The sequence below is a fragment of the Sinohyriopsis cumingii genome, chromosome 12, assembly GCF_028554795.1.
Source record: "Sinohyriopsis cumingii isolate HCF-2022 chromosome 12, ASM2855479v2, whole genome shotgun sequence".
NCBI classification, from domain to species: Eukaryota; Metazoa; Mollusca; class Bivalvia; order Unionida; family Unionidae; genus Sinohyriopsis; species Sinohyriopsis cumingii.
In genome coordinates this window covers 112,111,063-112,134,481 of record NC_142972.1, presented here as the reverse complement: position 1 = coordinate 112,134,481, position 23,419 = coordinate 112,111,063, and the positions used below count along the sequence as shown (strand labels likewise).

At 38.0% G+C, this 23,419-nt stretch overlaps 1 long non-coding RNA gene across 1 annotated transcript; it reads left to right on the top strand.

Moving 5' to 3' along the window:
* The first annotated feature begins 546 nt into the window (after positions 1–546).
* LOC149787260 (uncharacterized) lies at positions 547–23,038 on the top strand. The gene is made up of 4 exons (XR_016425274.1): positions 547–2,099; positions 2,613–2,734; positions 13,449–13,563; positions 22,930–23,038. It is a non-coding gene; the product is annotated as an uncharacterized LOC149787260 (long non-coding RNA).
* The last annotated feature ends 381 nt before the right edge of the window (positions 23,039–23,419 follow it).

The window sequence follows — 23,419 nt, the reverse complement described above, 5'->3', positions numbered from 1 at the left end:
TATCAACATCTTTAAAGACTATTATGAGGAACGACACATATTATCACTCGAATAATAAAATAGGAAATTATTTTTTTTAAACAAAATCTAAATAGTACACCATTCCATCGTCAAAATTAGAAAACCATAAAACAAATTAAAAGATACAATATAACATCATAAAGGAAGAAATACAACTGGGAAAGATATTTGATCTATACTTGCTGTCTCAAACATAAAGAAAATATAGCATACACACAATATAACACCATTACATATAGCAAACACTGAGACCTAGGCGACATATAGCAAAGGTTACAAAACATTTCAAGGGAATGAACTTCGAGCAAGGTGAGGGAAACCAGACTCGGACGAACAACCCTTTAGATAACACTATGGAAACATAAATACCCCATCAAAAATTCTAAAAACTAAATTTTTTATATAAAATTTTATTTTAATAAAACGTAGAACACATCTGAGGGGGAAATACACAAATATAAAATACTTTTTATTTTTTTGGGGAAATGGGGGCATCTGTCCGTTGCCCCCCCCACTCCCAAAAAAGTGTGTGTGTGTGTGTGTGTGTGTGTGTGTGTTATTATACCCATTACATTACTTGCAAAATATATATGGTGCTGACATTTTCGGCAAGAGGGAGACCTACCGATATTCTGCATATAATTATTTTAATGTTTTTCAGAGCGAGAGTATTGGGGCCTGATCTGTTCAATATATTTCTCAACTGATACAGCAGGTATAATCAGAGGCGTAGCTGGGGGGGGGGGAAGGGGAGTACATATGTCCCCGGGCGCCAAGGTACAGGGGCGCCAAAATGAGGCTTACAACGTTACATTATAATAAGTAAACAAGGGTAATATTCAAAAATGTGATTAAACGGGGAGGGGGCTGGGGCGCCAATTTTATAGTTCGTCCCCGGGCGCAAAATATCATAGCTACGCCTCTGGGTATAATAGAGACCCCCCCCCCCCCCGAGTTTGCCACAGAGCGCTCGTGTAATATACGGTTTAATACAAAATACATGATTGTGGGCAGGAATATACAAAATTTGGTCGATATACATGATCGTTGGTATCTATTCAAACGAGGGCCATGAAATACATTAGCAAATTCCTACAGTATTTTAAGGCAGGCGATTACGAATTATTTAAACCACGTTTTTCATCTGTCACAGATTTTATAATCATTTTGAAGTGGCTGCTTTATCTCGAGGAAAACGAGCGGTAAGTGTTATACAAAACAAAATCTTAATAGCAATTTGATCACTTTTGCGTCATTTGACAGTAAGAATAGTAATAAATAGAGGATAATTTCTTTTCCTACGTTAGGCCTAATACCTGATATGTTTTTTAGTGTAGTACACACACAAAAAACAACCCCAAAACAACACTAACAACATTTTAAAAAACCCACAAAAACGAGTGCCGTGCCGAAGCCACGGGCTAAAATGCTTTATTATCATTTTTTTTTATTTATAGCATCAATCACAAATTGAAATATATACAGTATTAGCGTTGGAAAAGAAAGTTTTCTTTTTGTTATATTTTTTTTTCTCACCCTAGCGAAACACTTTCTGCAAATGACCTTAATAAAGAAAAATAATAAATTAACCTAAACCACTTTGAATGTCGACCGTATCTTTTATTTACACGGCATCATGCGCGGAAGAAAATACCAACTGAACCGGGATTTCAGACAGCAGATGAATTGAAGTTGATTCATTGAACATCATTAGCAATTGTACAATCAAACAGATGCAACAATGAAAAGTGGAACTATGAAAAATCGAGAATGTTAGATTTGCGAAGGATTTATTCCGAATCATTGTCTGCTAATAGAGAATTCATGTCAGTTGCTGTGTCGGCGATGCCCACACAGCGCGCCGTCCAAATGTGAAGTTGCGTTTTGCTGACAGACATAACACTGTGCCATAATTTATCTGATGGCATGTAAAGAAGCTGCTTAAATTATAGTATTTAAAAGTTTCTTCATTTTGTAAGAGCTCAAGAAATTAATTCTGGTTTGAAAGACAAGATGACGGTAAAACTCAGAAGACGTAGCTGTACAGTACCGTTGGTGTTGGAGACGTCATAATAAAGGTAACTGCGTTAACTTCGCTTTTTGTTTGGTAATTTGTTGGATATTATCTTTTGCTGATCTTCTTTGAGCTTGGAGTAAATTTTACATTCTGAACATTTTTATTTGCACTTATCTGCTTAATATGTATTGCTGGGATATCATATAGAATATGAAGTCAGTATAATGGTACTATATTACATATTTGAATGATAAAAGACTGGTAAATGATATAATGATAAACTACAAAATAAATAATTTGCCCAATATCCCAAATATGTTAATTAAAACAAACATTGAATGTAAATTCAGATATAATGAGCAGTTGTAAGAAGTAAGAAATAACATTTTATCCATTGAACCTGTTATGTGTTATCATCATCAGTTTTAAAATAAACACATGGAGACAAGTTTGCTTAAATTCTAAAATTAACACACACACACACACACACACACACACACACACATGGTATTTTAATCTAATACAGAAATGGTGACATTGATATATGCAGACCAATAGTTTTTTTCTTCTACAGATATAAATTAAAAAGCCTAATTCTGAGAGTTTCACCTACAACATTCATGATGGGAAAGGGCCACTAATTAAGAGCTGACATATGTGGAAGAAAAATACCATCCATGTTGAAAAGGGCTAGAGGTAATGTGAGAAAACATAATTTATCAATCTTATTTAACATTATTGTTGATATTTTATCTCAACTGGTCAAAAGGCTAAGTGGGTTTATGTAATGGTCCAGAGTGTGTTATTTATTTCACATCCCCTTCTGTCTTTCAACAGTAAGAAATTAGCTACTTTGGAGTCCATAGTTCTGATCAATTTGTTTATATAAAACTTGGTTTTGGGCTTAAATCAACATCTTGGATAAATCTAATAATGAGCAAAATCCAAGTATATACATGTGATCATGTATAAGATTAGTTGAGTTTTTTAACCAGCCTAAAAGCCATACTTCCACAATATAGGCTAAAATCATTAAGTTGTCCTTGAAGTTTGATGAGTGTTAACCATTAATAATAATAAGGTGATCTTTCATCTGAGTATGTTACCACCGCATGCAATATTTATACATGTAGTGCAGTTTTTACTAAACGTAGAATACATGCTTATATAAATGAGATCTAGATTGAAGAAGTGAAGATGCATACAAATACATGAGGTTATAACCACTACTGCTGATTCAAGTTTGATCATGCTTGGCCATTGGGCTTATAGAGTCAAGTTTCACAATGATGCTTATTATGAGTGTGATAAAGGTATGGTAGTGAAGTGACCTTGCATCTGATTGGCAGAGTTTCTTATGATTTGCACAACAGTGTTTATGATCCAATTTAGATCTGACTTGTTTAATTATTTGCTTGTATGTCTGAGGCTATAAGCAAAATCTATGCATATAATGTGGTGGTTCTACATCTCACTAGCCATTCTTGCTACTGCTCTTAAAACTATTTCTCATTAATTTCATCAGACTTGGTGAATAGATTTATCTCATCAAGATATAGCAAAAGAGCAATTTTGTAAAAAAAATATTCATTCATATTAAACTCAAATTCTGCATCTGATTGGTTGACCTTGCAAATACTATAAGGGCTCTATTTCTGACAAAAAGATTATTTTGATCTAATGTAGCAGAAATGCTTATATGATCAAAACATTGAACATATTTGATGACAAATAAGAAATAGTTTTTCATGCAAATTTGATAAACATTGATAAATCGGTTCATATCATTAAAAGCTTGGAAGAGTTTGATTACATGCGAGACCATCACATATTAATCATTCTTTATTTAGAGAATTATTTTTGTCAGGATTTAGTAAAATATGTAAAATCAATATGGACTGGTTTTGTTATGTACAGCAACACTAGTTGTTTACTGAGTACTGAGGGAATTGGAGTAAGGCAAGGGTACATTGCAGTAGGTAACCTGGTTGACTTGATAACAGGATTTTAACACAAACATTTTTATCAGGAGTCTAGCATACTAACCATTGATTCACTGCAGATCCTGCCCCCATTAGTTACCTTTTAATACATAAAGCATTTGGGTTTTTTATGTCACAAATCCCATAGGGATTAAAATTAACATCATGGGTCTCACTGGATAGTTTCGTATTTTGACATCCCTCTAATTTTTAAGGTAGAAGGCATGAACCTAATTATCACAAGCCTAGCATTTATAAATTTACACATAAGCTAAATCTATAATGTGGTTCAGATTTACTTTGAGTTAGGCATGGAAATAGGTTGGCTTGTTGGTGACTGCCTGTCACAGTTAGATGAGCATTGGAGATCATATGCGTAACTTAGTCTGCAAATGAGCTGCCGACTTTTATTTGTGTCTGCTACAGAGGTAAATATAAAAAAATCTTGATGGTAGAGGGGTGATGAAAAGTATGCTAATTTGTTATAGTACTAGTGAACTTTATTCATGCATAAGGCACATACTGATTCTTTTAGTTGCCTTGTCACAGAAAAATATTGAAAATAGCTATTTCTAGTAAAAAATGAATGTAAAATGTACCTGCATCCTTTGACCCTACCAGAACCAAACTAAAAGCTCAAATTTGTGCAGCTGCTTTTGCTCATCACAAACATAATTGGGAGTATAACTGCTAACCCTACCCTCTAGCACACATTTCATTCATTCATTGGATTAAAGTCACGTGCACCTTTCGGTATGTGCGACTGTTTAGTTTGTACACGTTTGTGTACTTTTTGAATTTAGCGATTAACTTATACAATGCCCCCAAGCAAGCAAGCCGAAGCCCAGGTGCCCCAAAAGGTCCCGCCCAGGCTCTCGTCGCTGCAACCTTCTCCATCGTTGTACTCCGTTGGTGGTCTGTTTCTGCATCCTGCATCTCCTTCCTCTCTCATTTCAGGCAGTAACCGAAGCACACCAGCAGCAGTATTATGAAATTTTCGTTGCAATCAATGCCCAGTTCCCTATATTTATTGGGCTATTCCTGTACTATCTTGCCAAACATGTGATTGTCACGTACGCTTCAGATATTCCTGAGTTGTGAATTTTCCTATCTTTTGTAAGGTCTATTAAATTTTGTGTACTTTGCGTACTTGAATTTTCCGAAAATTTTTTCACATCTAGTAGGCTTTTAGTAGCCCTTTATTTTGTTTTGGAGATCTCAATTGGGTTAAGTATTTCGTACGTGTGGCTTTAAACCAATCAGTGTGTTTCAGGGCCAGTAAGTTGTTGGTCAAAAGAGGGCTTTCGTGGGTCAGAATGAAAGCCCTATGTGGTAAAATTTGTTTGTAAAAAAGAAAAAAAAAAAGAAAAGAAAAGAAAAAAAAGGTGGGTAGGGAGTGTGTATGCTATATTTGTGTGATGGCTATAGACATTTTTGTTCGTTTTTCTGCTTTTCCCACATATCCCGACAACACACATTCACACTCACTTTCTCATTCACACTTATAAGTAGATGTGGGGGGGGGGGGTGGCCTTATTTCTTTTGTTTAATTTCGGGAAGGCAATTCTTTTCATACTGGGGGGTGGGGGTGGTTTGATTATTTGAGGCATACTCTTTTCATTGTTTCTGCCTTCATTCCCCAAGGTCTGCAAGTGTCCTGTTCTTTCTTCTTTTACTGCCTTAGGACGTTTAACTTCATTCTGTGCCTTTTCCTGCTCTTCTTTATTTCAGCTCTTTCTGCCTTATCCCGTGTCCGTTTCTGTTTTGGTCTTCTCGTCCTTTTGATACTGCCATGTTCGCCGTGAGATGTTTTCTTCGAGGGAGGTGGTTTGATTGCCTTTGTTTCCCTTCGCTTTGACCACTTGGCTATTTACCTGTTATTTTTGTTTAGCTTAGCTATTTGTGATTTATTTTAATGTATATTTTTTTTATTTTTATTTTTTTATATTTTTTTTATTTTTTTTTGATCCTACTAGCATGCCGTTATAATTCCGAAACAGTGATTTTGTAATATTTTGTCCTTATCTGGTTTTTATTGTTCGGGTTATGATCGGCTGTGCCAGTCTGTGAACCCACGATACCGAGCCGGCCGTCACAATTCCCAAACAGTGATTTGTAATATTTTGACTGGTCTTTGATTTACTTTTTAATATGTTTTTTTTTTTTTTTTTTTTTTTTTTTTCCTTTTTTTCTTTTTTTTTTTTTTTTTGAACCTACGGGGCCTAGCATGCCATTATAATTCCAAAACAGTGATTTTGTAATATTCGTCCTTATCTGGTTTTTATTGTTCGGGTTATGAGCGGCGGTGTCAGTCTGTGAACCCACTAGCCCGAGCCGGCCGTCACAATTCCCAAACAGTGATTTGTAATATTTTGATTGGTTTTTTTCTTTTTTGGTTCGATCTTTTAGGTTTATTGGTTTTAATTTCTTTACATGGTCTCTCTTTATACCCAACCCTTCATTCGGTTTAGATTTGTCCCCTTTTGCCTATTTTGTTAATGAATGTCATGATGTTATTATAGGTCATTCCTATGTTATTGTTTTTTGCCACAAGTAACTCCGGGTATGTCCACCGTTCTCCTATTTGTTCCTGTTGAGATTTTAGTTCGGCCCTTTCCTGGTTGTATTTGGGGCATATATTTATTAAGTGTGCGATTGTTTCTGGAGTTGGGCAGTAGGGGCAGTTTTCGGTTGGTCCCCTTTTTATGTGTTTCCCTGCGCATCCTGCCAATAGTGTTTTACCTGTTCTTATTCTATTTATTATTGTTATATCGTATGGATTTTTGAAGGTCGGACTTTCGACTTTTCTACTTACTTTTTTCATCATCGTGTGTATTAGACTGTTTGCATCCGATTTTTCCCATAGCTCTTGCCACATGTCATTGATCTTGTCCCATGTTATTGATTTCAGTGACGCTGTATGCTATATTTTGGGCTTTTGGTTCGTTTGTGGCGTTTTTTGCTTCTGCATCTGCTTTGTCATTGCCTGGGATTATGGATGTGAGAGGGTATCCATACGAATTCAACGTGTTTGTTGTTTTTTTCAATCTCTTTAAGTAGCGATCTTGCATGATTAATCATATTAGGTCTGCTCTTGGATTGGTCTGTTGCTAACGATTGTAGTACACTGTAAGAGTCGCTTAGAATGACTGCCTTAGTTGTGGGGTATGTTTTGACGTATGTTAATGCCATTAGTATTGCCATGAATTCTACCGTGTATATAGCGCATTGGTCTGGGAGTCTTTTTCCAACGGCGACATCTAATTTTGGGATCACTATCCCTGCTGCAGTTTTATTTGGATTTTTGGTTTTTGATCCATCTGCGAAGATTTGCGTGTATGTCTCGTATTTGTTGTCAATGTACGTTAGTATTGATGCTCTTAGTCCTATCGGGTCATTTTGTTTTTGTCCTAGTTTACGTGAGCTAAGATCTATTTGTGGTGTGGGACAGGTCCACGGGGGGTCTGGGTAGTACCTTATTTTTTCTGGGTTGATATTTGCGATTTGAAATTTCCTTTTTAATTCTATAATTATTTTCCCACTAGGTATTTTTTTATTTTTTCCTTTTGTATCGAATGGTTTGTCGCATGCTAAGAGGGCTTGTAGCGTGAGGTGGTTGGGTTGGTGTATTGATATTCGAGTCGAGTATCGCAGCATCAATTCCTTCCGCCTTAGGTCTAGCGGGGGTTCTCCTACTATTATTAAGATATCTTGTGTGGGGGTACCATTTAGGACGCCGGTGCATACCCTTAGCGCTTTTGATTGGACTGTGTCTAGTTTCTTTAGTAACGTGGCGTTCGCCGCTCCATATACCTGGCAACCGTAGTCCAATTTTGCTCTTATAAGTGCTCTATATAGGGTAACGAGTGTTTTTTGATCAACCCCCCAATTCACCCCTCTGAGGTTTCTGTGGAGGTTGATGTCTCGTTTGCACTTCGTTACGAGTTCTTGGATATGAGCTGCCCACGTGAGTTCGTGGTCGAATACCATACCTAGGAGTGTCGCTTGTTTTTCGAATTTGATGGGTACCCCCTTTAGGGTTAAGTTTGGAGTGGGTGGGGGGTGGCCACCTCCCGGATTGAAAACTATGCCTACTGTTTTTAGAGGTGACAATTTAAATCCCCATTTATCTGTCCAATTTCCTATATCGTTTAGTCCTTTTTGTAAGTGCTTGGTCGTTTCTCTGCTGGCCGGGTTGCCAGTTTTCCATACGGCGCTGTCATCGGCGAATTGGGATAAGTCAAGGTGGTTGGGTTTTACCGCTGTTTCCAGGTCGTTTATCATTATATTAAATAAAGTTGGGCTGATTACGCTTCATTGTGGCGTGCCATTTTCCAGTTTGTATCGTTCGGAGTAGTCTTGTCCTAGTCTGACTTGTATCTTTCTATCGGTTAGGAAGTTAGCAATAAATTTGTATATATTGCCAGTTATTCCGTATGGTTTAAGTTTACTTATCAGTCCCTTAGTCCACATTAGATCATATGCTTTTTCCATGTCTAAGAAGATGGCTGTAACATATCTGGATTTTTAAAATTTTTCTCTAGATGCTAATTTGACAGCGGTTTCTAGTCTCATGAGTTGGTCTATTGTGCTTCGGTAGTTGCGAAACCCGCTCTGTGTATTAGCTAGTAGTCCTTTGCTTTCTAAATGGTATTTCAGCCTGTTGTTTACCATAGTTTCCATTATTTTACATATATTGTCTGTTAGTGATATGGGCCTGTATGATTTTATATCGCTTGAGGGTTTTCCAGGCTTAAGAATCGGGACCACTACTGCCTTTTTCCATCTTATAGGTATGGTACCGGTTTCCCATATTTTATTAATGAGGTTAAGTGCAATTGTGACAAGTTTTTTGGGTAGGTTCTTGTACATTTCATACCCCAAAGTATCCTCACCGGGGGATGTGGTCTTTTTGCCGGCGAGGGCCTTTCTCCATTCGGCTTCTGTAAACGGAAGGTTTAGTGGGCCGTCATTATTTCCTGCTTCCTTTATGTTGTCAGAGTTGCTTTCCTCAAATTGCCTTTTATGATTTTTAAACTTATCCTCTAAGTTGGTATTGCTACACATGTTGGCGAAATAGTTTGCGAATAATTCTGCCTTATGTTTGTTGTTTTGTCCAGGTATGTTGGGGGTTATTGATTTAGTTTTGCCTCTCATTTTTTTAATTCTTTGCCACACCTCCTTCGATTTTGTGTTAATATCTAGTTTTGAGCAGAATTCTGTCCATGAGTTTTGTTTAGCTATCATAATAGTTTGTTTGGCAGTATTTTCCTTTTCCTTGTAGTAGTTAAAGTCCCTATTATTTTTAGTTCTTTTGAATTTGTTTAGAGCTCTTTTTTTCTCTTCAATTGCTATTTTACATTCATTATTCCACCAGGGCACCGTGGGTTTGGGTGCTACTCCTTTAGTTTTAGGAATTGTTTCTTGGGCCATTGTGTTAATGGTTTCTATTAATTTGTCATTAAAGGTGTCAATGTCCCGGTGATATATGGTTTCTGGGTCGATTGAGTCACCTACCTGTTTGAACCTAATCCAGTTGGCCTGTTCGTATTTCCATCTTGGTGTGAAGGACGCTTTATTTTGAGGTATTCTAATTTGTATTTCTATATTTATAAGGTAATGGTCACTTCCCATAGGGTCGCTTTCATCAACTTGCCAATCAGAAATGCCTGTTAATCTTGGTGTGCATAGAGATAGGTCTATTGCTGATGTGTGGCCTGTTCTGTCATCTATCCGGGTGTGCATTCCGTTGTTTAGAAAAACTAAGTTGCATTTTTGTGCCCATTTTTCTACAATTTTTCCTTTAATGTCCGTCTTTTGACTCCCCCATAGTTCATTGTGCGCATTGAAGTCCCCGCATATTACCACCCATTCTCCACAGTCTTTAATCATTTTGATTGTTTCGTCTGCACTTAAATTGCGCTGCTCATTTGTTTCATAGAGGTTAACGATTAGTACCTGCTTAGTTTGAGCGGTTATTTTGACTATCTGTATTTCGAAGTCATTGGGCGGTCTACTATCTGTTAATTTATGCATTTCTGATGTAATTCCATCTCTAACAAAGGTTGCTAACCCCCCTCCTCTTGCTGTGGGGGATCGATGCTTTAGGTATTTGGTGTTGTAGCCTATGATGTTTGGGATACGTGAGGTATCATTTAGGTGTGTTTCCTGTATGCATATAACATCTGGTTTTCTTTCCTGTTCAAGTATTTTGTTATTTAGTTGGTCAGCGTGGGCCCTAAGGCCGCGTGCATTCCATTGCCATATTTTGATTTCTGCTCTGGAATCCATCTCTAGTGCAAAAAGTCTTAATAGTTTGTTTAATTTACTGTTGTTTTCGTTTTATGCGTGTTTCCTACCAGTGAGGGTGCTACCTATTTATTTTGTTTTTGGTATCCTGATTTTTGTTTTGGCCTGCTTATAGTTTACCCCATGGGAGATCATATATTCGACTATTAGGGCTTCTCTAAGAGCCCTGGGGCATTCTGCGTGGTTTGGTTTGTGGTTACCACTACAGTTAGCGCAGTGCTGATTGGTGGCGCTACATGTTTTCCGGTCTGGGTGGTGAAGACCACATTGATTGCACCGGAATAGGTTTCCGCAATTCTTAGAGTAATGCCCCCAATTTTTGCAGTTGCCACAGAACCGTGGTTTGTTTTTGAAAGCAAAAATTTTTTTAGCCTCGAGTTTTTCGGCTATTTTGATAGTTTCTGGGGTGGCGCCCTTAAAAAAGAGTACCACTGCAGTGCTATCCTTTCCCCTTCTTGTTTTTAGGCAGATTGCTTTCTCTACTTCCTGTCCTTTACTCCTTATGTAGTCTACTATTTCATTGGTTTTATTTTGAGTTGATACGTATATGACTCCTTTGTTGTGTGTTTTTGGGGGGTTTGGGTCTATGTGTTGTTTTGTTCTGTTGTGTCTAGTGACCTGAACATTTATTTGGCCTATTCTTTCAATTTCCATATATTTGGCAATCTGTTGTTCAGTGGTGCATTTGATTATCAGCAAGTCGTCTCTAGTGCTTTTAAGCGTGAATTCTCCTTGGTGATGTTTGTTCAATTGCCATGCTATGGTTTTAAAGGCTAACTTCGTTATTTTGGAATTTACTCCCTTGACGAAGAGAGTCAGTTCAGCGGGGTGTTTCTTGTTTTGGATATTTTGCAGACTGGTCTTTTTTCCCCTGGTGTTTGTCTCTTTAGCTGACTTTGTTTCGTTGTCCATAACCGGCTTGCTGGGTCTTGTATTCTGACAGTTAGTGTGTTCCTTATTCTTTCTAACTGGTATTTGGGATTTGGTTTTCCTATTATTCTTACCTTTTGTTGAGTCGTGTGTGACTGCTTTATTTGTGGTAGGGTGAGGGCGTTCTGTTTCATCTAGTAGGTTCTCAGTTTGAGTCCCCTGGCTGCTAGTGTTTTTAACCAGCGTGGTCTGGGTTGTTTTTGTGCTTGTTGAGTATTGTTCCTCAGTTTGGGTACTCATGTCGGATGTAGTTTTGCGGTTACTCGGTAGATTGTCCACATTCTCGTTTACGCTTGGTGACAGGTAGAGTCTACTCATCGAGTCAGTTGGGGTCGAGTTGAAAATTGGCGTTAAGAACTGTTTCTGTCGTTTTTCTCTTAGGGGGGATGAGACTGCTTCGGAGTAAGTTTGCCTTAGTTTATCTGCCTTTAGGTTGACCAGGCAGCTGAGATAACTATTTGATGATGTGACATTAATTTTGTTGTTAACCATCTTGAGTTTCTTTATTTGATGTAAGGTATATATGACGGGATATTTCTTTAGTTTTAATCCTGGGTTTGTTTTGATTTCTTGCAATTTATTTGAGTTTAATTCTAGCTTAAAGCTATCTGTCTTAACTATACTTTATTCTACTTAGTACTATGAAAAAGCAACAGCTGTAAGGGGATATGCAAATAGCTTTTATTCTGATTTGTGTAATTAATTATTATATTACTATTATCCAATTTAAACTTATTGAAAATTATTTTCTAGCCAAATGGTCAAAGTAAAAGGTTTTACTTACCCCGATCCAATTTTCTTTTTAAGATCTTTAGAGTTTTTAAATACAGCCTTCTAATTATACAAGTTTCATTACATTGGTCAATAATTAGTCACATGTGATGACACTTGTAACTAATCAAACCACAGCAACTGAGAGCAGACTAAGCACTGATATTTATATGGTACAGTGGCAATATACAGTCTGTCTGCCGCAACACATGAAACAAACTGGACAAATCTGAAAGCCTTGAATTTGACTTTATTTATCTGTATGGTAGAACAGAACCTGAGTTGAAAAGCTTTTAAAGAAAGACCTTGATATCAAACCTAATAATAACTGCAGGAGTTATATTATGGATAATTAACCATTCTCTCAGTTTCAAACTGGGCATTCCATCCCATGGGGTTCTAAATGTAAACCAAGTGTAACTGATATCCTAATGAACTGTAAAGACCATAGCAGCACAACAGCAGGGGACCAGGTATGTCCAGATCCAGAAATCACAGACCAGTTTCAAACTGATGATGAACCACATAAAAATTACACATCTGCTAGAACTTATGTTATGAAGATAACTTAAATTGCATTATTATTAATCCTCCTCCTCACATTCATCATAATTGAGATGCATCATATATGTTTTATTGTAAAATAGTTTATGCAACATAATTCAGTGAAGACCTTTGCTGCCAATTTACCAGTGAACCATTTGTTTCAATGAACATATTTTATGTTGTAACAAGGAGCATCATTTAAACATTATGATACACTTATCATGCCTGTATATGAAATCTTAATACTAACACTTATACTTGCAATACTACTACTAATAAAAACACCTGCATTGATAATTTGATTATGTTCAATTGGACTTGTATCTAAATGATCACCAGCTGTATGAAAAGACATATTTTAATATATAGATATTGGATGGAATACTAGTTACCACAATTGAATAGTCATATGATAAATGATATATTATTTTAAACAATTTATATTTGCAGTGAAACATACTTTTACATTATTTTCACTTAGATTTCATTTATAGAGCAGTATACTCTGCATTCATTAAATTACTGAAATGGTTATAATACAACAACAAATACTGCAACTTCCAGAATCACAAAAATCAAAAGATATAAACAAAAACTTCCCTACATGTATCAACAGTTGTCACTTAATAGACAGAACTCTGAAGATTTAGAATAGGATGTTAACAAATTAGGTATTCAAGTTAAAAAGAAAAAAATACCAAGTAAGCTTACTACCAAAAAATCAAACAATAACAGTGAATTTTAGTACATTCCCAGGAAACAGAATATATGATTTTTCTTAACTTGATCTGATACATCTTAAATCTATAGAAAATGATTCATATTGTATGACTAAAATATTATGTAAACAAAAATTCCATCACTTTTTTCAGATGCAACATGCATACCCCAACCCATCCTTCTTGATCATAAAGTATACCAGCATTCCACTATAAGATGGGGAGCTGTAGTGGCTCAGTGGTTAGCTTTCTGGACCTGTGAAATAAGGTAGGTTCAAATTCTACCATCAGACCAACCTGGGTTAGCTACCATGGTGTGTCCTTGGGCAAGGCACTATACTTAAAGTGCCTTGGCACTAAATAACTTACTTGTGTTGGTTTACCATAAAAGGCCAAACCAAACACAAAAAAACAACAACTTTAAAATATGAGTTTTGTCAATACTAAGTAATTGAAAATCATACTGAAGAAATGTTTTTGTTAATACAGATTAATGGATCTAAAAAATCTCTTTCTTCTGCAGGAGTTTAAAATGTTAAATTAAAAAGGTCATGGTACACATTGCTTTGTTCGTACACATCAGGCTCCGTAACCCATATCCAACTAAAAATTTTAGTAGAGTCTGAATAAAACATATTTTAATCTGGATGATAATATTCTTTCTCCATTCATATATTACACCACCAAGGTTGATCCAAATAAGATTACATTTTACTATAACACTGAGGATGAGTATGCCTCTTAACAACTTACAAATGTGGAGAGAATGGAGTTAAACTGAACTTTGATTTCTTTTCAACCATAGCACAAGATGATCATTTATTATGAAAAAACCTGAATAAAGTTGGAGTTCATAACCATGACAGTCTTGATACAATATAAATTCAATATATTATTGTTGTCTTGAGGTATAGTTCTGTATATTACAATCTCACACAAGATCAGGGTATATTTTAGTACCATACAGTTAATTCGGGATTGTATTAATACCTATTCTGGTGAATGAACATTAAATAAGATTTACTATTTTGGAACCAGTTGCAATAAAGTTTACTAAACAAGAGAAAATATGACTTTACTATAATATCTAAAATGTAAAATCTGCAAACAGAATACTTGCTTGACTTTACACTTCAACTATATCATAATATTTATTTGAAATGAATTTATACAAATGACATTAAATTGGGTTTCAGGCTGGTAATGACAATGGTAGTAGTGAATAGGGACGGTCTAGGGACTAGGGAACTTCCATGTTAAAAAGGGTATATCCACTCTGGGGACTATGTAATTTAACATGGGAGAAAAAAAAAATATCCATTCTAGGGACAAGGGGAATTTAACATGGGAGAAAGAAAAAAAACTATTCACTCTAGGGACAAGGGAAATTGAACATGGGGAATAAATCATGGGACTGTCTTGGGACTAGGGGAAATGGAACAGGGTCGGGACCCTATTTTAATAAGGTCCCGACCTGATGGGTCTATGAAAATGGAACAGGCGAAAATTGAAACAGGGAGGGGTCTCTATTTTTTTATTATTTTTTTAAACAAAAAAATAAAAAAAGGGGTAGGCAATTGAAAGTCAAGATCTTTTCGAGAGATAGGAATGGCCCTGAAAAGGGCCTTTGGTTTTATGTTAATATACATAAAGGGCATCTGTGACATCTTCTTCTTGACCTTAGGCTGTGCCTGACTGCAGGACCATAGATTAAGACTCTTTTGAGGCATCCTTGATGCCCCACATAAGATTCTTCGCATCCACAGGCTGGTGTCTGTCCTGTGGATAACTGTCCAGTTGGATCGGACATACATTGATATGTCCGTCCGGAACATCATCGAAGACACAAGCGTTGAAGATTGTACATCGGTCCACATGTTGGGGTGCTGAGTAACAGGTGAAGGAATGCAGTGAACTGTACTTATTTATAGGGGGGGGAAGGATTGAAACGGATTGAGTTTGTTGACCAATCCAAACACGCGTTACAAAATTCAGTCAGCCCACGTCCAATCCGAAGAGAGCAGTCTGTGACGTCACATAGTCTATATAGATTCGCTAGCGCCTGAGCGTAGTCAATCTAAGCGACAGTTTTTCAACATGACGGAAACTCAGAAAACGATCAGTTTGGGTGCACTGATGGTGGAGACTACCCAAGGGAACCCAGACTTACTTTCAGAAGAGGTGAATTGGGATTTTGTGGATTTTTTTACCTTGCAAGAATTTGTTCCTGAACCTTCGTCACCTTCTCCTTCATTACCGCACATGGAAAATTTTAGACAGAGACAGAAAGAAGAATTGGAGAAATTTATACAACAGCAAAAGGAAGCGGAACAAGCTTTTCTCCTACAGCAACAGCAGCAAGAAGAAGAGGTAAGAAAAAAACAAGAAGAAGAAGACGCAGCAGCAAAGAAACAAGGGTGTCAAAATCAAACGGTCACGGTACTGTTAGACATTTTAGTTAAGAAGTCTGAAACAGATGTATCAGACTTCTTTATTACGGCCGAAGAGAATACGACCTTCCCAAGCTAAACACTCCAACCCTGTGACTACGCCTACTGCACCATCCTTAGTGATTTCAACGAAATCATCATCAACAGTACGCAGTCCAGAAGTAGGCCTTGGCCATGGCAAAGGCTTAAGACAGTTAAAGTTGATTGTTTAAACTCACCCCTTACACCAAAAAAGGCCCTTTTCAGGGCCATCCACGTCTCTCGAAAAGAGATAGGCTTTCAATTGCCAATAACTAAAAAAAACCATTTTACCCAATAGTACCTGTCTGTGTATGAGTGTGCGTGAGTGTAGGTTCTTATTTTAAAATCAAAACCCAAAGACACTTACCTTTTATAATTAATTTATTCTTTTATAAATATTTACAATTCACAATTCACAACAGAGCACTTTAAAAAGTTCATAGACTTATTCTGTCTCATTGTTCACTCTCTGTTTTTTTAATATCTTCACCGTCATAGTCTTTTCCTCCTCTTCCTCCTCACTTTCTTCCCTTCTTTTCTTCTCCTGTTTCTTTTTCTTCACCTGTCTGTTTTCTTCCTCTTCTTCTTCCTCATCCTCTGAAGAATCCCTCTCTTCTTCTGACTCCTCTTGTTTCTTTTTTGGGCAGTCTGGTGACCAATGTCCTTTTTCTTGACAATAATAACAGGTATCTTGACTTTTGTCTCTTCTAACCCCTTTTTTTTCTTTTTTGACGGTCTGGACACTCTGAAGACCAATGCCCTTTCTTCTGACAGATATAGCAAGTATCTTGACTTTTATCTTGAAAGGAAGGAGAGTAGTCCCTCGGCTGGTCTGAAGAGAATTTTCTAATGACCCCTCGCAAAGCTCTGATGAAACGTTCGATCTTGGTAGTCTCTTCCATTGTTGTGCTCAGTTTGAGAGTGAAATGAATAGTGAAAGGACAAGACACATACCCTTTATATACGCTGGTCTGCTATGACTATAAATTAATCCATGGTGTTTAAACTTTAGTCATTTGACTTTTTGCTATCGAGATGAAATGATCCAATTCATTTGAGAAGAAAGAAGAAGAAAGTAAGAGGCAGAAACGTGATCTATCGCCTCGTACTAGGGCTGAAGTCTTGGCACAAATTCATGCCAGTGATTTTGAAGAGGACATGAGTGAACCAGAATCCAAACCCTCTAAACAAAGTTTACCACCCTTAGTCAACCCTGAAAAGTACTATGACATTCGAGAGACGGAAAAGCGTCCCTCTAGAAAATTTAGAACTACGGCTTACAAATACACAGTGAAGTTTAAAGATTTCAAGTCTGAAGTACTGTTAGAGAAAGCAAAAGGGTTCATCACCGACATGTGGGATTCTTTGCTCACCACACTCAAGCGACAATGTCAACCCAAAGAAGATGATCGCTTGAGACTTTCCATACAACATGACGGCTTGAAATCCCCTGTTTGGATCGAGTTTAGCAGCCCTGCAGAATTGACCACTTCCAAAGTCATGGACAAGATTCAACACGTGCAACAATCTAATGACCAGTTTGACATCACCGATGGAAAAGCCACACTGGACATGACCCACGTCTCTCCTCCTCAAGGGACCGGACAATGCAGAAAGACCTTATTGGTCAACAACCTTCGCATTACCAAAACAAGTCTTGTCCAAATTAACAATTTTCAAGACCACATGTGTTTAGCCCGAGCCATCGTGGTGGGATGAACCTATGCCGACAAGAACGACACGGTAGAATGGAAAAGAGCCTGGGAGAACATTCGAAAATCGAACCAAGCCAAACAACGAAATGAAGCAGAACTTCTGTTACAACAAGCATGCCTGTCCAAAGACACATCCTGTGGCATTCCTGAGATGCAAAAATTGCAAGATGCCCTAGCTCCACGATACACCTTGAAAGTGCACCCTCAAGAAGTGCGCGGGTCTCTGTTGTTTCGAGGGAAAGACTTTAAGGATGGAAAATACATTCACCTCTATCATCACGATGACCATTTCGATACCATTACCACTATCACTGGATTCCTGGGATACAAATATTACTGTGAGAAATGTGACTTATGATGGTTATAATAATCGAGAGCAACACAAACATTGTGGATCGAAATGCTCAGGATGTTTGGCCTCTCAACCCTGTCTGAGCGAAGGGCAAGAACCAGTGCATTGTCCTGCTTGTCTGCGCACATTTGTCAGCCCTGCCTGTTACCAACAACATCTGAAGATGCAAGGTTCACAGAAGAAATGTGCTTGTCAACTCCTGAGATTGTGCCCAATGTGTGGACAAGGTCTATGTATCAACAGTACCAAGGCACACGTATGTTCAGGAAAGAAAAAATGTCACATTTTCACTGCATTGTGGACTTGGAACACCAATGCTACATACAAAAATACCAATCCCAACCAGAGAAAGAGGATGGTCACAAGAAGAAGAAAGGCAATTTCATCTTTTTCGATTTCGAATGCATGCAAGAGACCAGTATTCACATTCCTAATTTCTGCGTGGCTCATCGAGCGTGCGAGAAGTGATTCAAGAACCTATCTTGAGTTATTGCCCTCACTGCAGTAAGATTCCTGGAGGGCGTGAAAAAATCTTTCAAGGACCGAACACACTAGCCGATTTCACACAATGGGTCTTAGACCCCATCGACAAGACGTGGAGCCAAGAGGACATCGAACATTATTATGGAGATTGTCATTGTCATGCCACGGTGATGGCTCACAATTTCTCCGGATACGATGGACAGTTTCTTTTGAGATGTTATACGGAACGTGGCATCGAGCGTCCTAAAATCACTTTGAACAGAGCCAAAATCATTTTCATGCAAGTGGGACAAGTGCAGTTTAAAGATTCGATGAGCTACTTAGCCATGCCTTTGAGTCGAATGCCTAAAATGTTTGGAATGACAGAAATGGCTAAAGGGTACTTTCCACACTTTTTCAATACAGAAGCCAATCAACACGCCGTTCTACCCCATTTGCCTCAGGCTCACTATTACGACCCTGACAACATGCGTACCGAACGAGAAACTTTCTATGCTTGGTACCAGGCTCACGCCTCCGACCCTTTCGACTTTCAGGAAGAAATGCTAAAGTATCGTCGTTCCGACATGGACATTTTACGGCGATGCTGTGGAAAATTTTGAGAACTGTTCATGGAACATGGAGGGGTTGATCATTTAAAAGAGGCTTGCACCATTGCCAAAGCGTGTTCCTTAGTCTACCGACAACGATTCATGCTTGAAAACACTGTGGCTGTCATCAGTCCTCAAACGACCAACTATGTCAAACGTCAATACTCGATCAAAGCCCCATGCTGGTTGCATTACTTGTGCGACAAGGAAGACAAATGGATTCAGCATGCCCGCAACGGACAGGACGAAAGATCATCGGAATGCATTCGGTCAATGGCTGGGACTTAGAAAACCCCAAGATCATGTACGAGTTTAACGGTTGCTTATTTCACGGATGTCCCGTCTGTTACCCTGACCGCGGCACTAAAAATCAGTTCTTACAACGAACCATGGAAGACTTGTACCAGGCCATTTATCAGCCACGCCTAAAGTTAGAACAGGAAGGATACCAAGTGGTGGAAATGTGGGAACACAAATACAATCACCGTTTGAACACCGATCCCGAGTTTAAACGCCTCATGGAAAGTTACCAGTTCATGGACCCCCTGAACCCAAGTAATAGTTTGTACGGAGGAAGGACCAATGCCACCTGTTTGCTGTACCAAGCTGACGAAGAGAAAGGAGAAGAAATCAAATACTTGGACGTGTGTTCACTGTATCCCTACGTGTGCAAATATTGTTGCTTTCCTGCAGGGCACCCACAATTGTTCACCGAACACATCGACCTAAAAAACATTCGACAATACGAAGGCTTGATCAAGTGCAAAGTTTTGCCTCCCACGAACCTATACCATCCCGTCTTACCTCGCCATTGCCAAGGCAAACTTATGTTTCCTTTGTGCCGTACTTGTGCTGAAACGTGCAACCAAGATCAACCTTGTCATCACACCCAGGAAGAATGGGCCTTGACGGGGACATGGGTCAGCGTAGAATTGTTCAAAGCTCTGAACATGGGATACCAACTGTTAGAAGTGTACAAAATTTGCCACTTTCCCAAGACACAATAATTCCACAAGGGTGACCCCACGCAGAAAGGCATTTTCGCAGACTACGTGGATGCCTTTTTGAAACTGAGCAAGAAGCCAGTGGCTATCTGTCCTGGTGTCACACTCCCGAAGACCAAAAGACATTCAGAGAGAAATTCTGGGCACAAGAAGGCATTACTTTAGATCACATTGAGAAAAACGAAGGCAGGCGATCGTTTGCCAAAGTGATGTTAAATTGCTTGTGGGGTAAAATGGCACAATGACCGTGTTTACCCAAGACGGAGTATTTGACCGAACCTTCCCGCTACTTTCAGATGATTCACGACAAAGCCAAATTCATGAAACACGTGGACGTCGTTCGTGAGGATTTGATCTTGGTGAATTACGAAGAAGATCTGAACTTTGTAGAAGATGACCCCTTTGGAAATGTCATCATTGCAGCTTACATGACAGCTCATGCTCGCTTAAAATTGTACGAAGCTTTAGAACTGTTAGGGGAACGTGTCTTGTACTTTGACATGGACAGTTGCATTTATATCGATCACCCGAGTCAACAGCACCCTGACATCAAAGGAGACCGTTTAGGAGCCTGGACAGACAAGCACCCCGATGACAAGATTCTAAGTTTCGTTAGTGGTGGTCCCAAAAATTACGGCTACGAATACTGGGCCAAACAAGGAGAAGTGCACACGAAGTGTAAAGTGAAAGGACTTACTCTGAATTATCGTACCAGTCGAGTGGTCAACTTTGGCATATTGAAAGAAGCCTTGCAGTCTAGAGAAAGTGACCACCTATCAACCCAACAAGATTGTACGTTTACCCACACACCACATCGTCAGTCGACCCTTGGAAAAAGTCTATCAAATTGTGTAGCAGAAGCGAGTGCGGCTTCCCACCCACTTTACTTTGCCGTATGGACATGTCGGTATAAAACATTGGTTGTAAGAGGATAGCCACCCACCAGAAGGATGACTTCGCCGCAGCAAGAATCGAGTGAGAAATCCAGTGAGAACTCCAAGTTCAAACCCTACCATTTTCCAGTCTTCTTACCTGACTATTGTGATTGTGCCCGTCGATTGGACACGTTTCAAAAATGGCCTACGGATAGGGAAGGATTACCTTCTTCGTATGTTTTAGCTAGAACAGGATTTGTCTACTTCGGACCTGAGTCAGGATTGGGATACGAAGTACAGTGTTTCGCTTGCGGGCTGAAGTTACGAATGGATCTATGTATCTACAAAGATTCAGCTATTCTGGAACATACTCGATGGTCTCCGTACTGCCCTTACCTTTCAATGGCCTTTCCACCCATTAAACTACGGTACAATTATGACGGTACCTTAGAGACGGTACCTTCCAAAACTAGACGTAAACACATTGCATCCTATTTCATTGTTGTTTCTTTTCCACATAATAGCTTATTTTTTATAAAATGTTAAACTTTACTAATCTTTTTTCAAGATCACTTTAGTTTGCAAAAATATATCTTGTCATTTATTGGCATTCTACATTGAATTTTGTAAACTAGCTATAAACCTGACCTAATTACTCAACTTAACTGCTGACAGAAACAGTCTACAGTAAATGTATTTCATTTCTATAGCTCGATGGATAAACATTACATCTTTTAAAGCTGTGCACAGAATAGGCCGACATATCACGAGTCAGGAAAACATGGGGGTGGTATTCCCTGTGTCCAAAATTAATATCATTTTGAATAGAATATTCTAGTGACAATTGCCTCTTTTCAAATGGTAAGCATTGCTTTTTTTTATTTTCATCAATCTGTCAAATTCGGTATGCATTTTGCTTTAATATTTGAGATGGAAACCTTAGGTGCATAGAAATGTCAGACAGCATTGTACATCATGGATGGTGTCCAACATACTTTTATGATCATAAAACAAAATCCCATTTTTTAGTTATGGCCACTGATTTAAAAAATATTCATCCAAGCTAAATATAATAATAATAATAATGAGGACTTTGTATAGCGCCTAATCTTTAGAAGCTCTAAGCGCTTTGCAACATTAGACAACATAAAAACATACACAATGATATGATTACAAAAACAAACACCATGAAATTAGAAAACATAAAAAACATGCTGAGAATATTTAAGGTAGTTAACATTATTAAGTCATTAAGTTTGTTTTTGTAGTCAGAATAAGTAGTTTTGAGAGCACTCTTGAATGGGATCACTGCGTCTTTGTGTCTAAGTTCAGTGGGCAATTCATTCCATGTTGCTGGGCCCTGGTATGCAAAAGAATGCTGTCCATGTGACTTTGTTTTCATAGTGAGAATAATGAGTATATGATTGTCGGAAGAGGAGTGTAAGTATCTTGCTTGTGTGTACACATAGGTGAGGTCGGATAGGTATGTTGGACTAGAGTCAGTCAGTGAAACGTAGCACAGAGAACTAATGTTGTGTTTGATTCTGGATCGAATGGATAGCCAGTGTTGGGTACAGAGCAGCGGGGAGGTGTGCTCTGATTGTGGTACTCTAAGTATGATCCAAGCAGCTATGTTTTGAACTTTTTGAAGTCTCTGCAGTAGATATTAAGATGAACCAGACAGAATTGAGTTACCATAGTCCAGTCTTGAAAGCAGTAATGAACACACAAGTGTTTTAGTGGCATCAACTGAAAGATATCTGAGAATGGAGCTGATGCGTCTCAGCTCAAGATACGCAGCCTTGCATATGTTCATGACATGTTGGTGCAATGTGAGAGTACTGTCCAGAGTAACACCTAGGTTTTGTACTGATTGTGTGAATTTAATGTTGGTGTTGCTGATATTTATTGTGTGAGGTAAAGGATGTGAATGAGAAAGTCTTTGATAAGTAAGTATGGCTTGATTTAAATTGTGTTTTTCATGTGACTTGCCAGAGATTTTTAAATGAATTGATAAAGTAACTTGAGACACATTTCAAAGTACATGTTTTAAAAATATTCCATTGATTATTGCTGGCATTTAGAAAAATGCAATGCATCCTTTGTTGTGAAACTTATTTTAAAACATTGTATTACTCATGCAGAAGCCTGCTTGAAAACTAATGGCAAAGCAAAGGCAAATGGAATGGAAGAGACCATATCAGAGACCCTCAAATATGCACCCAACCAACGCAGAATGATAAAAAACAAGGTAATCCAAATGACTCTTATTTCATCAATATTGGATTCAGTTTCGTCTTTTAAAGCATAGTATTTGCAAAGCGGATGCATTTCTAAACTGATAACAAAATCAGCTTATCCTATTGCCCAGGACTATCAGAGCTAGAGTCCAGCTAACTACAATATGCATATATCTTGTCTGATCGGACAAGTGCCTCCATTTGGAATTTTTATTCACATGAAATATTTGGATGAAATAAATTCATCTTTGTGCAAATTGATTGCACCATCCACTTGCCAGAAATGACAAGTAAGTGCAAAGTTATCTTGTATCATGGCTTAACGATAGTAAGGGAAGCACAAGTGCAGTGAAGAAAATTTCATACATTTTTATAATGCTGATTAACATGACTT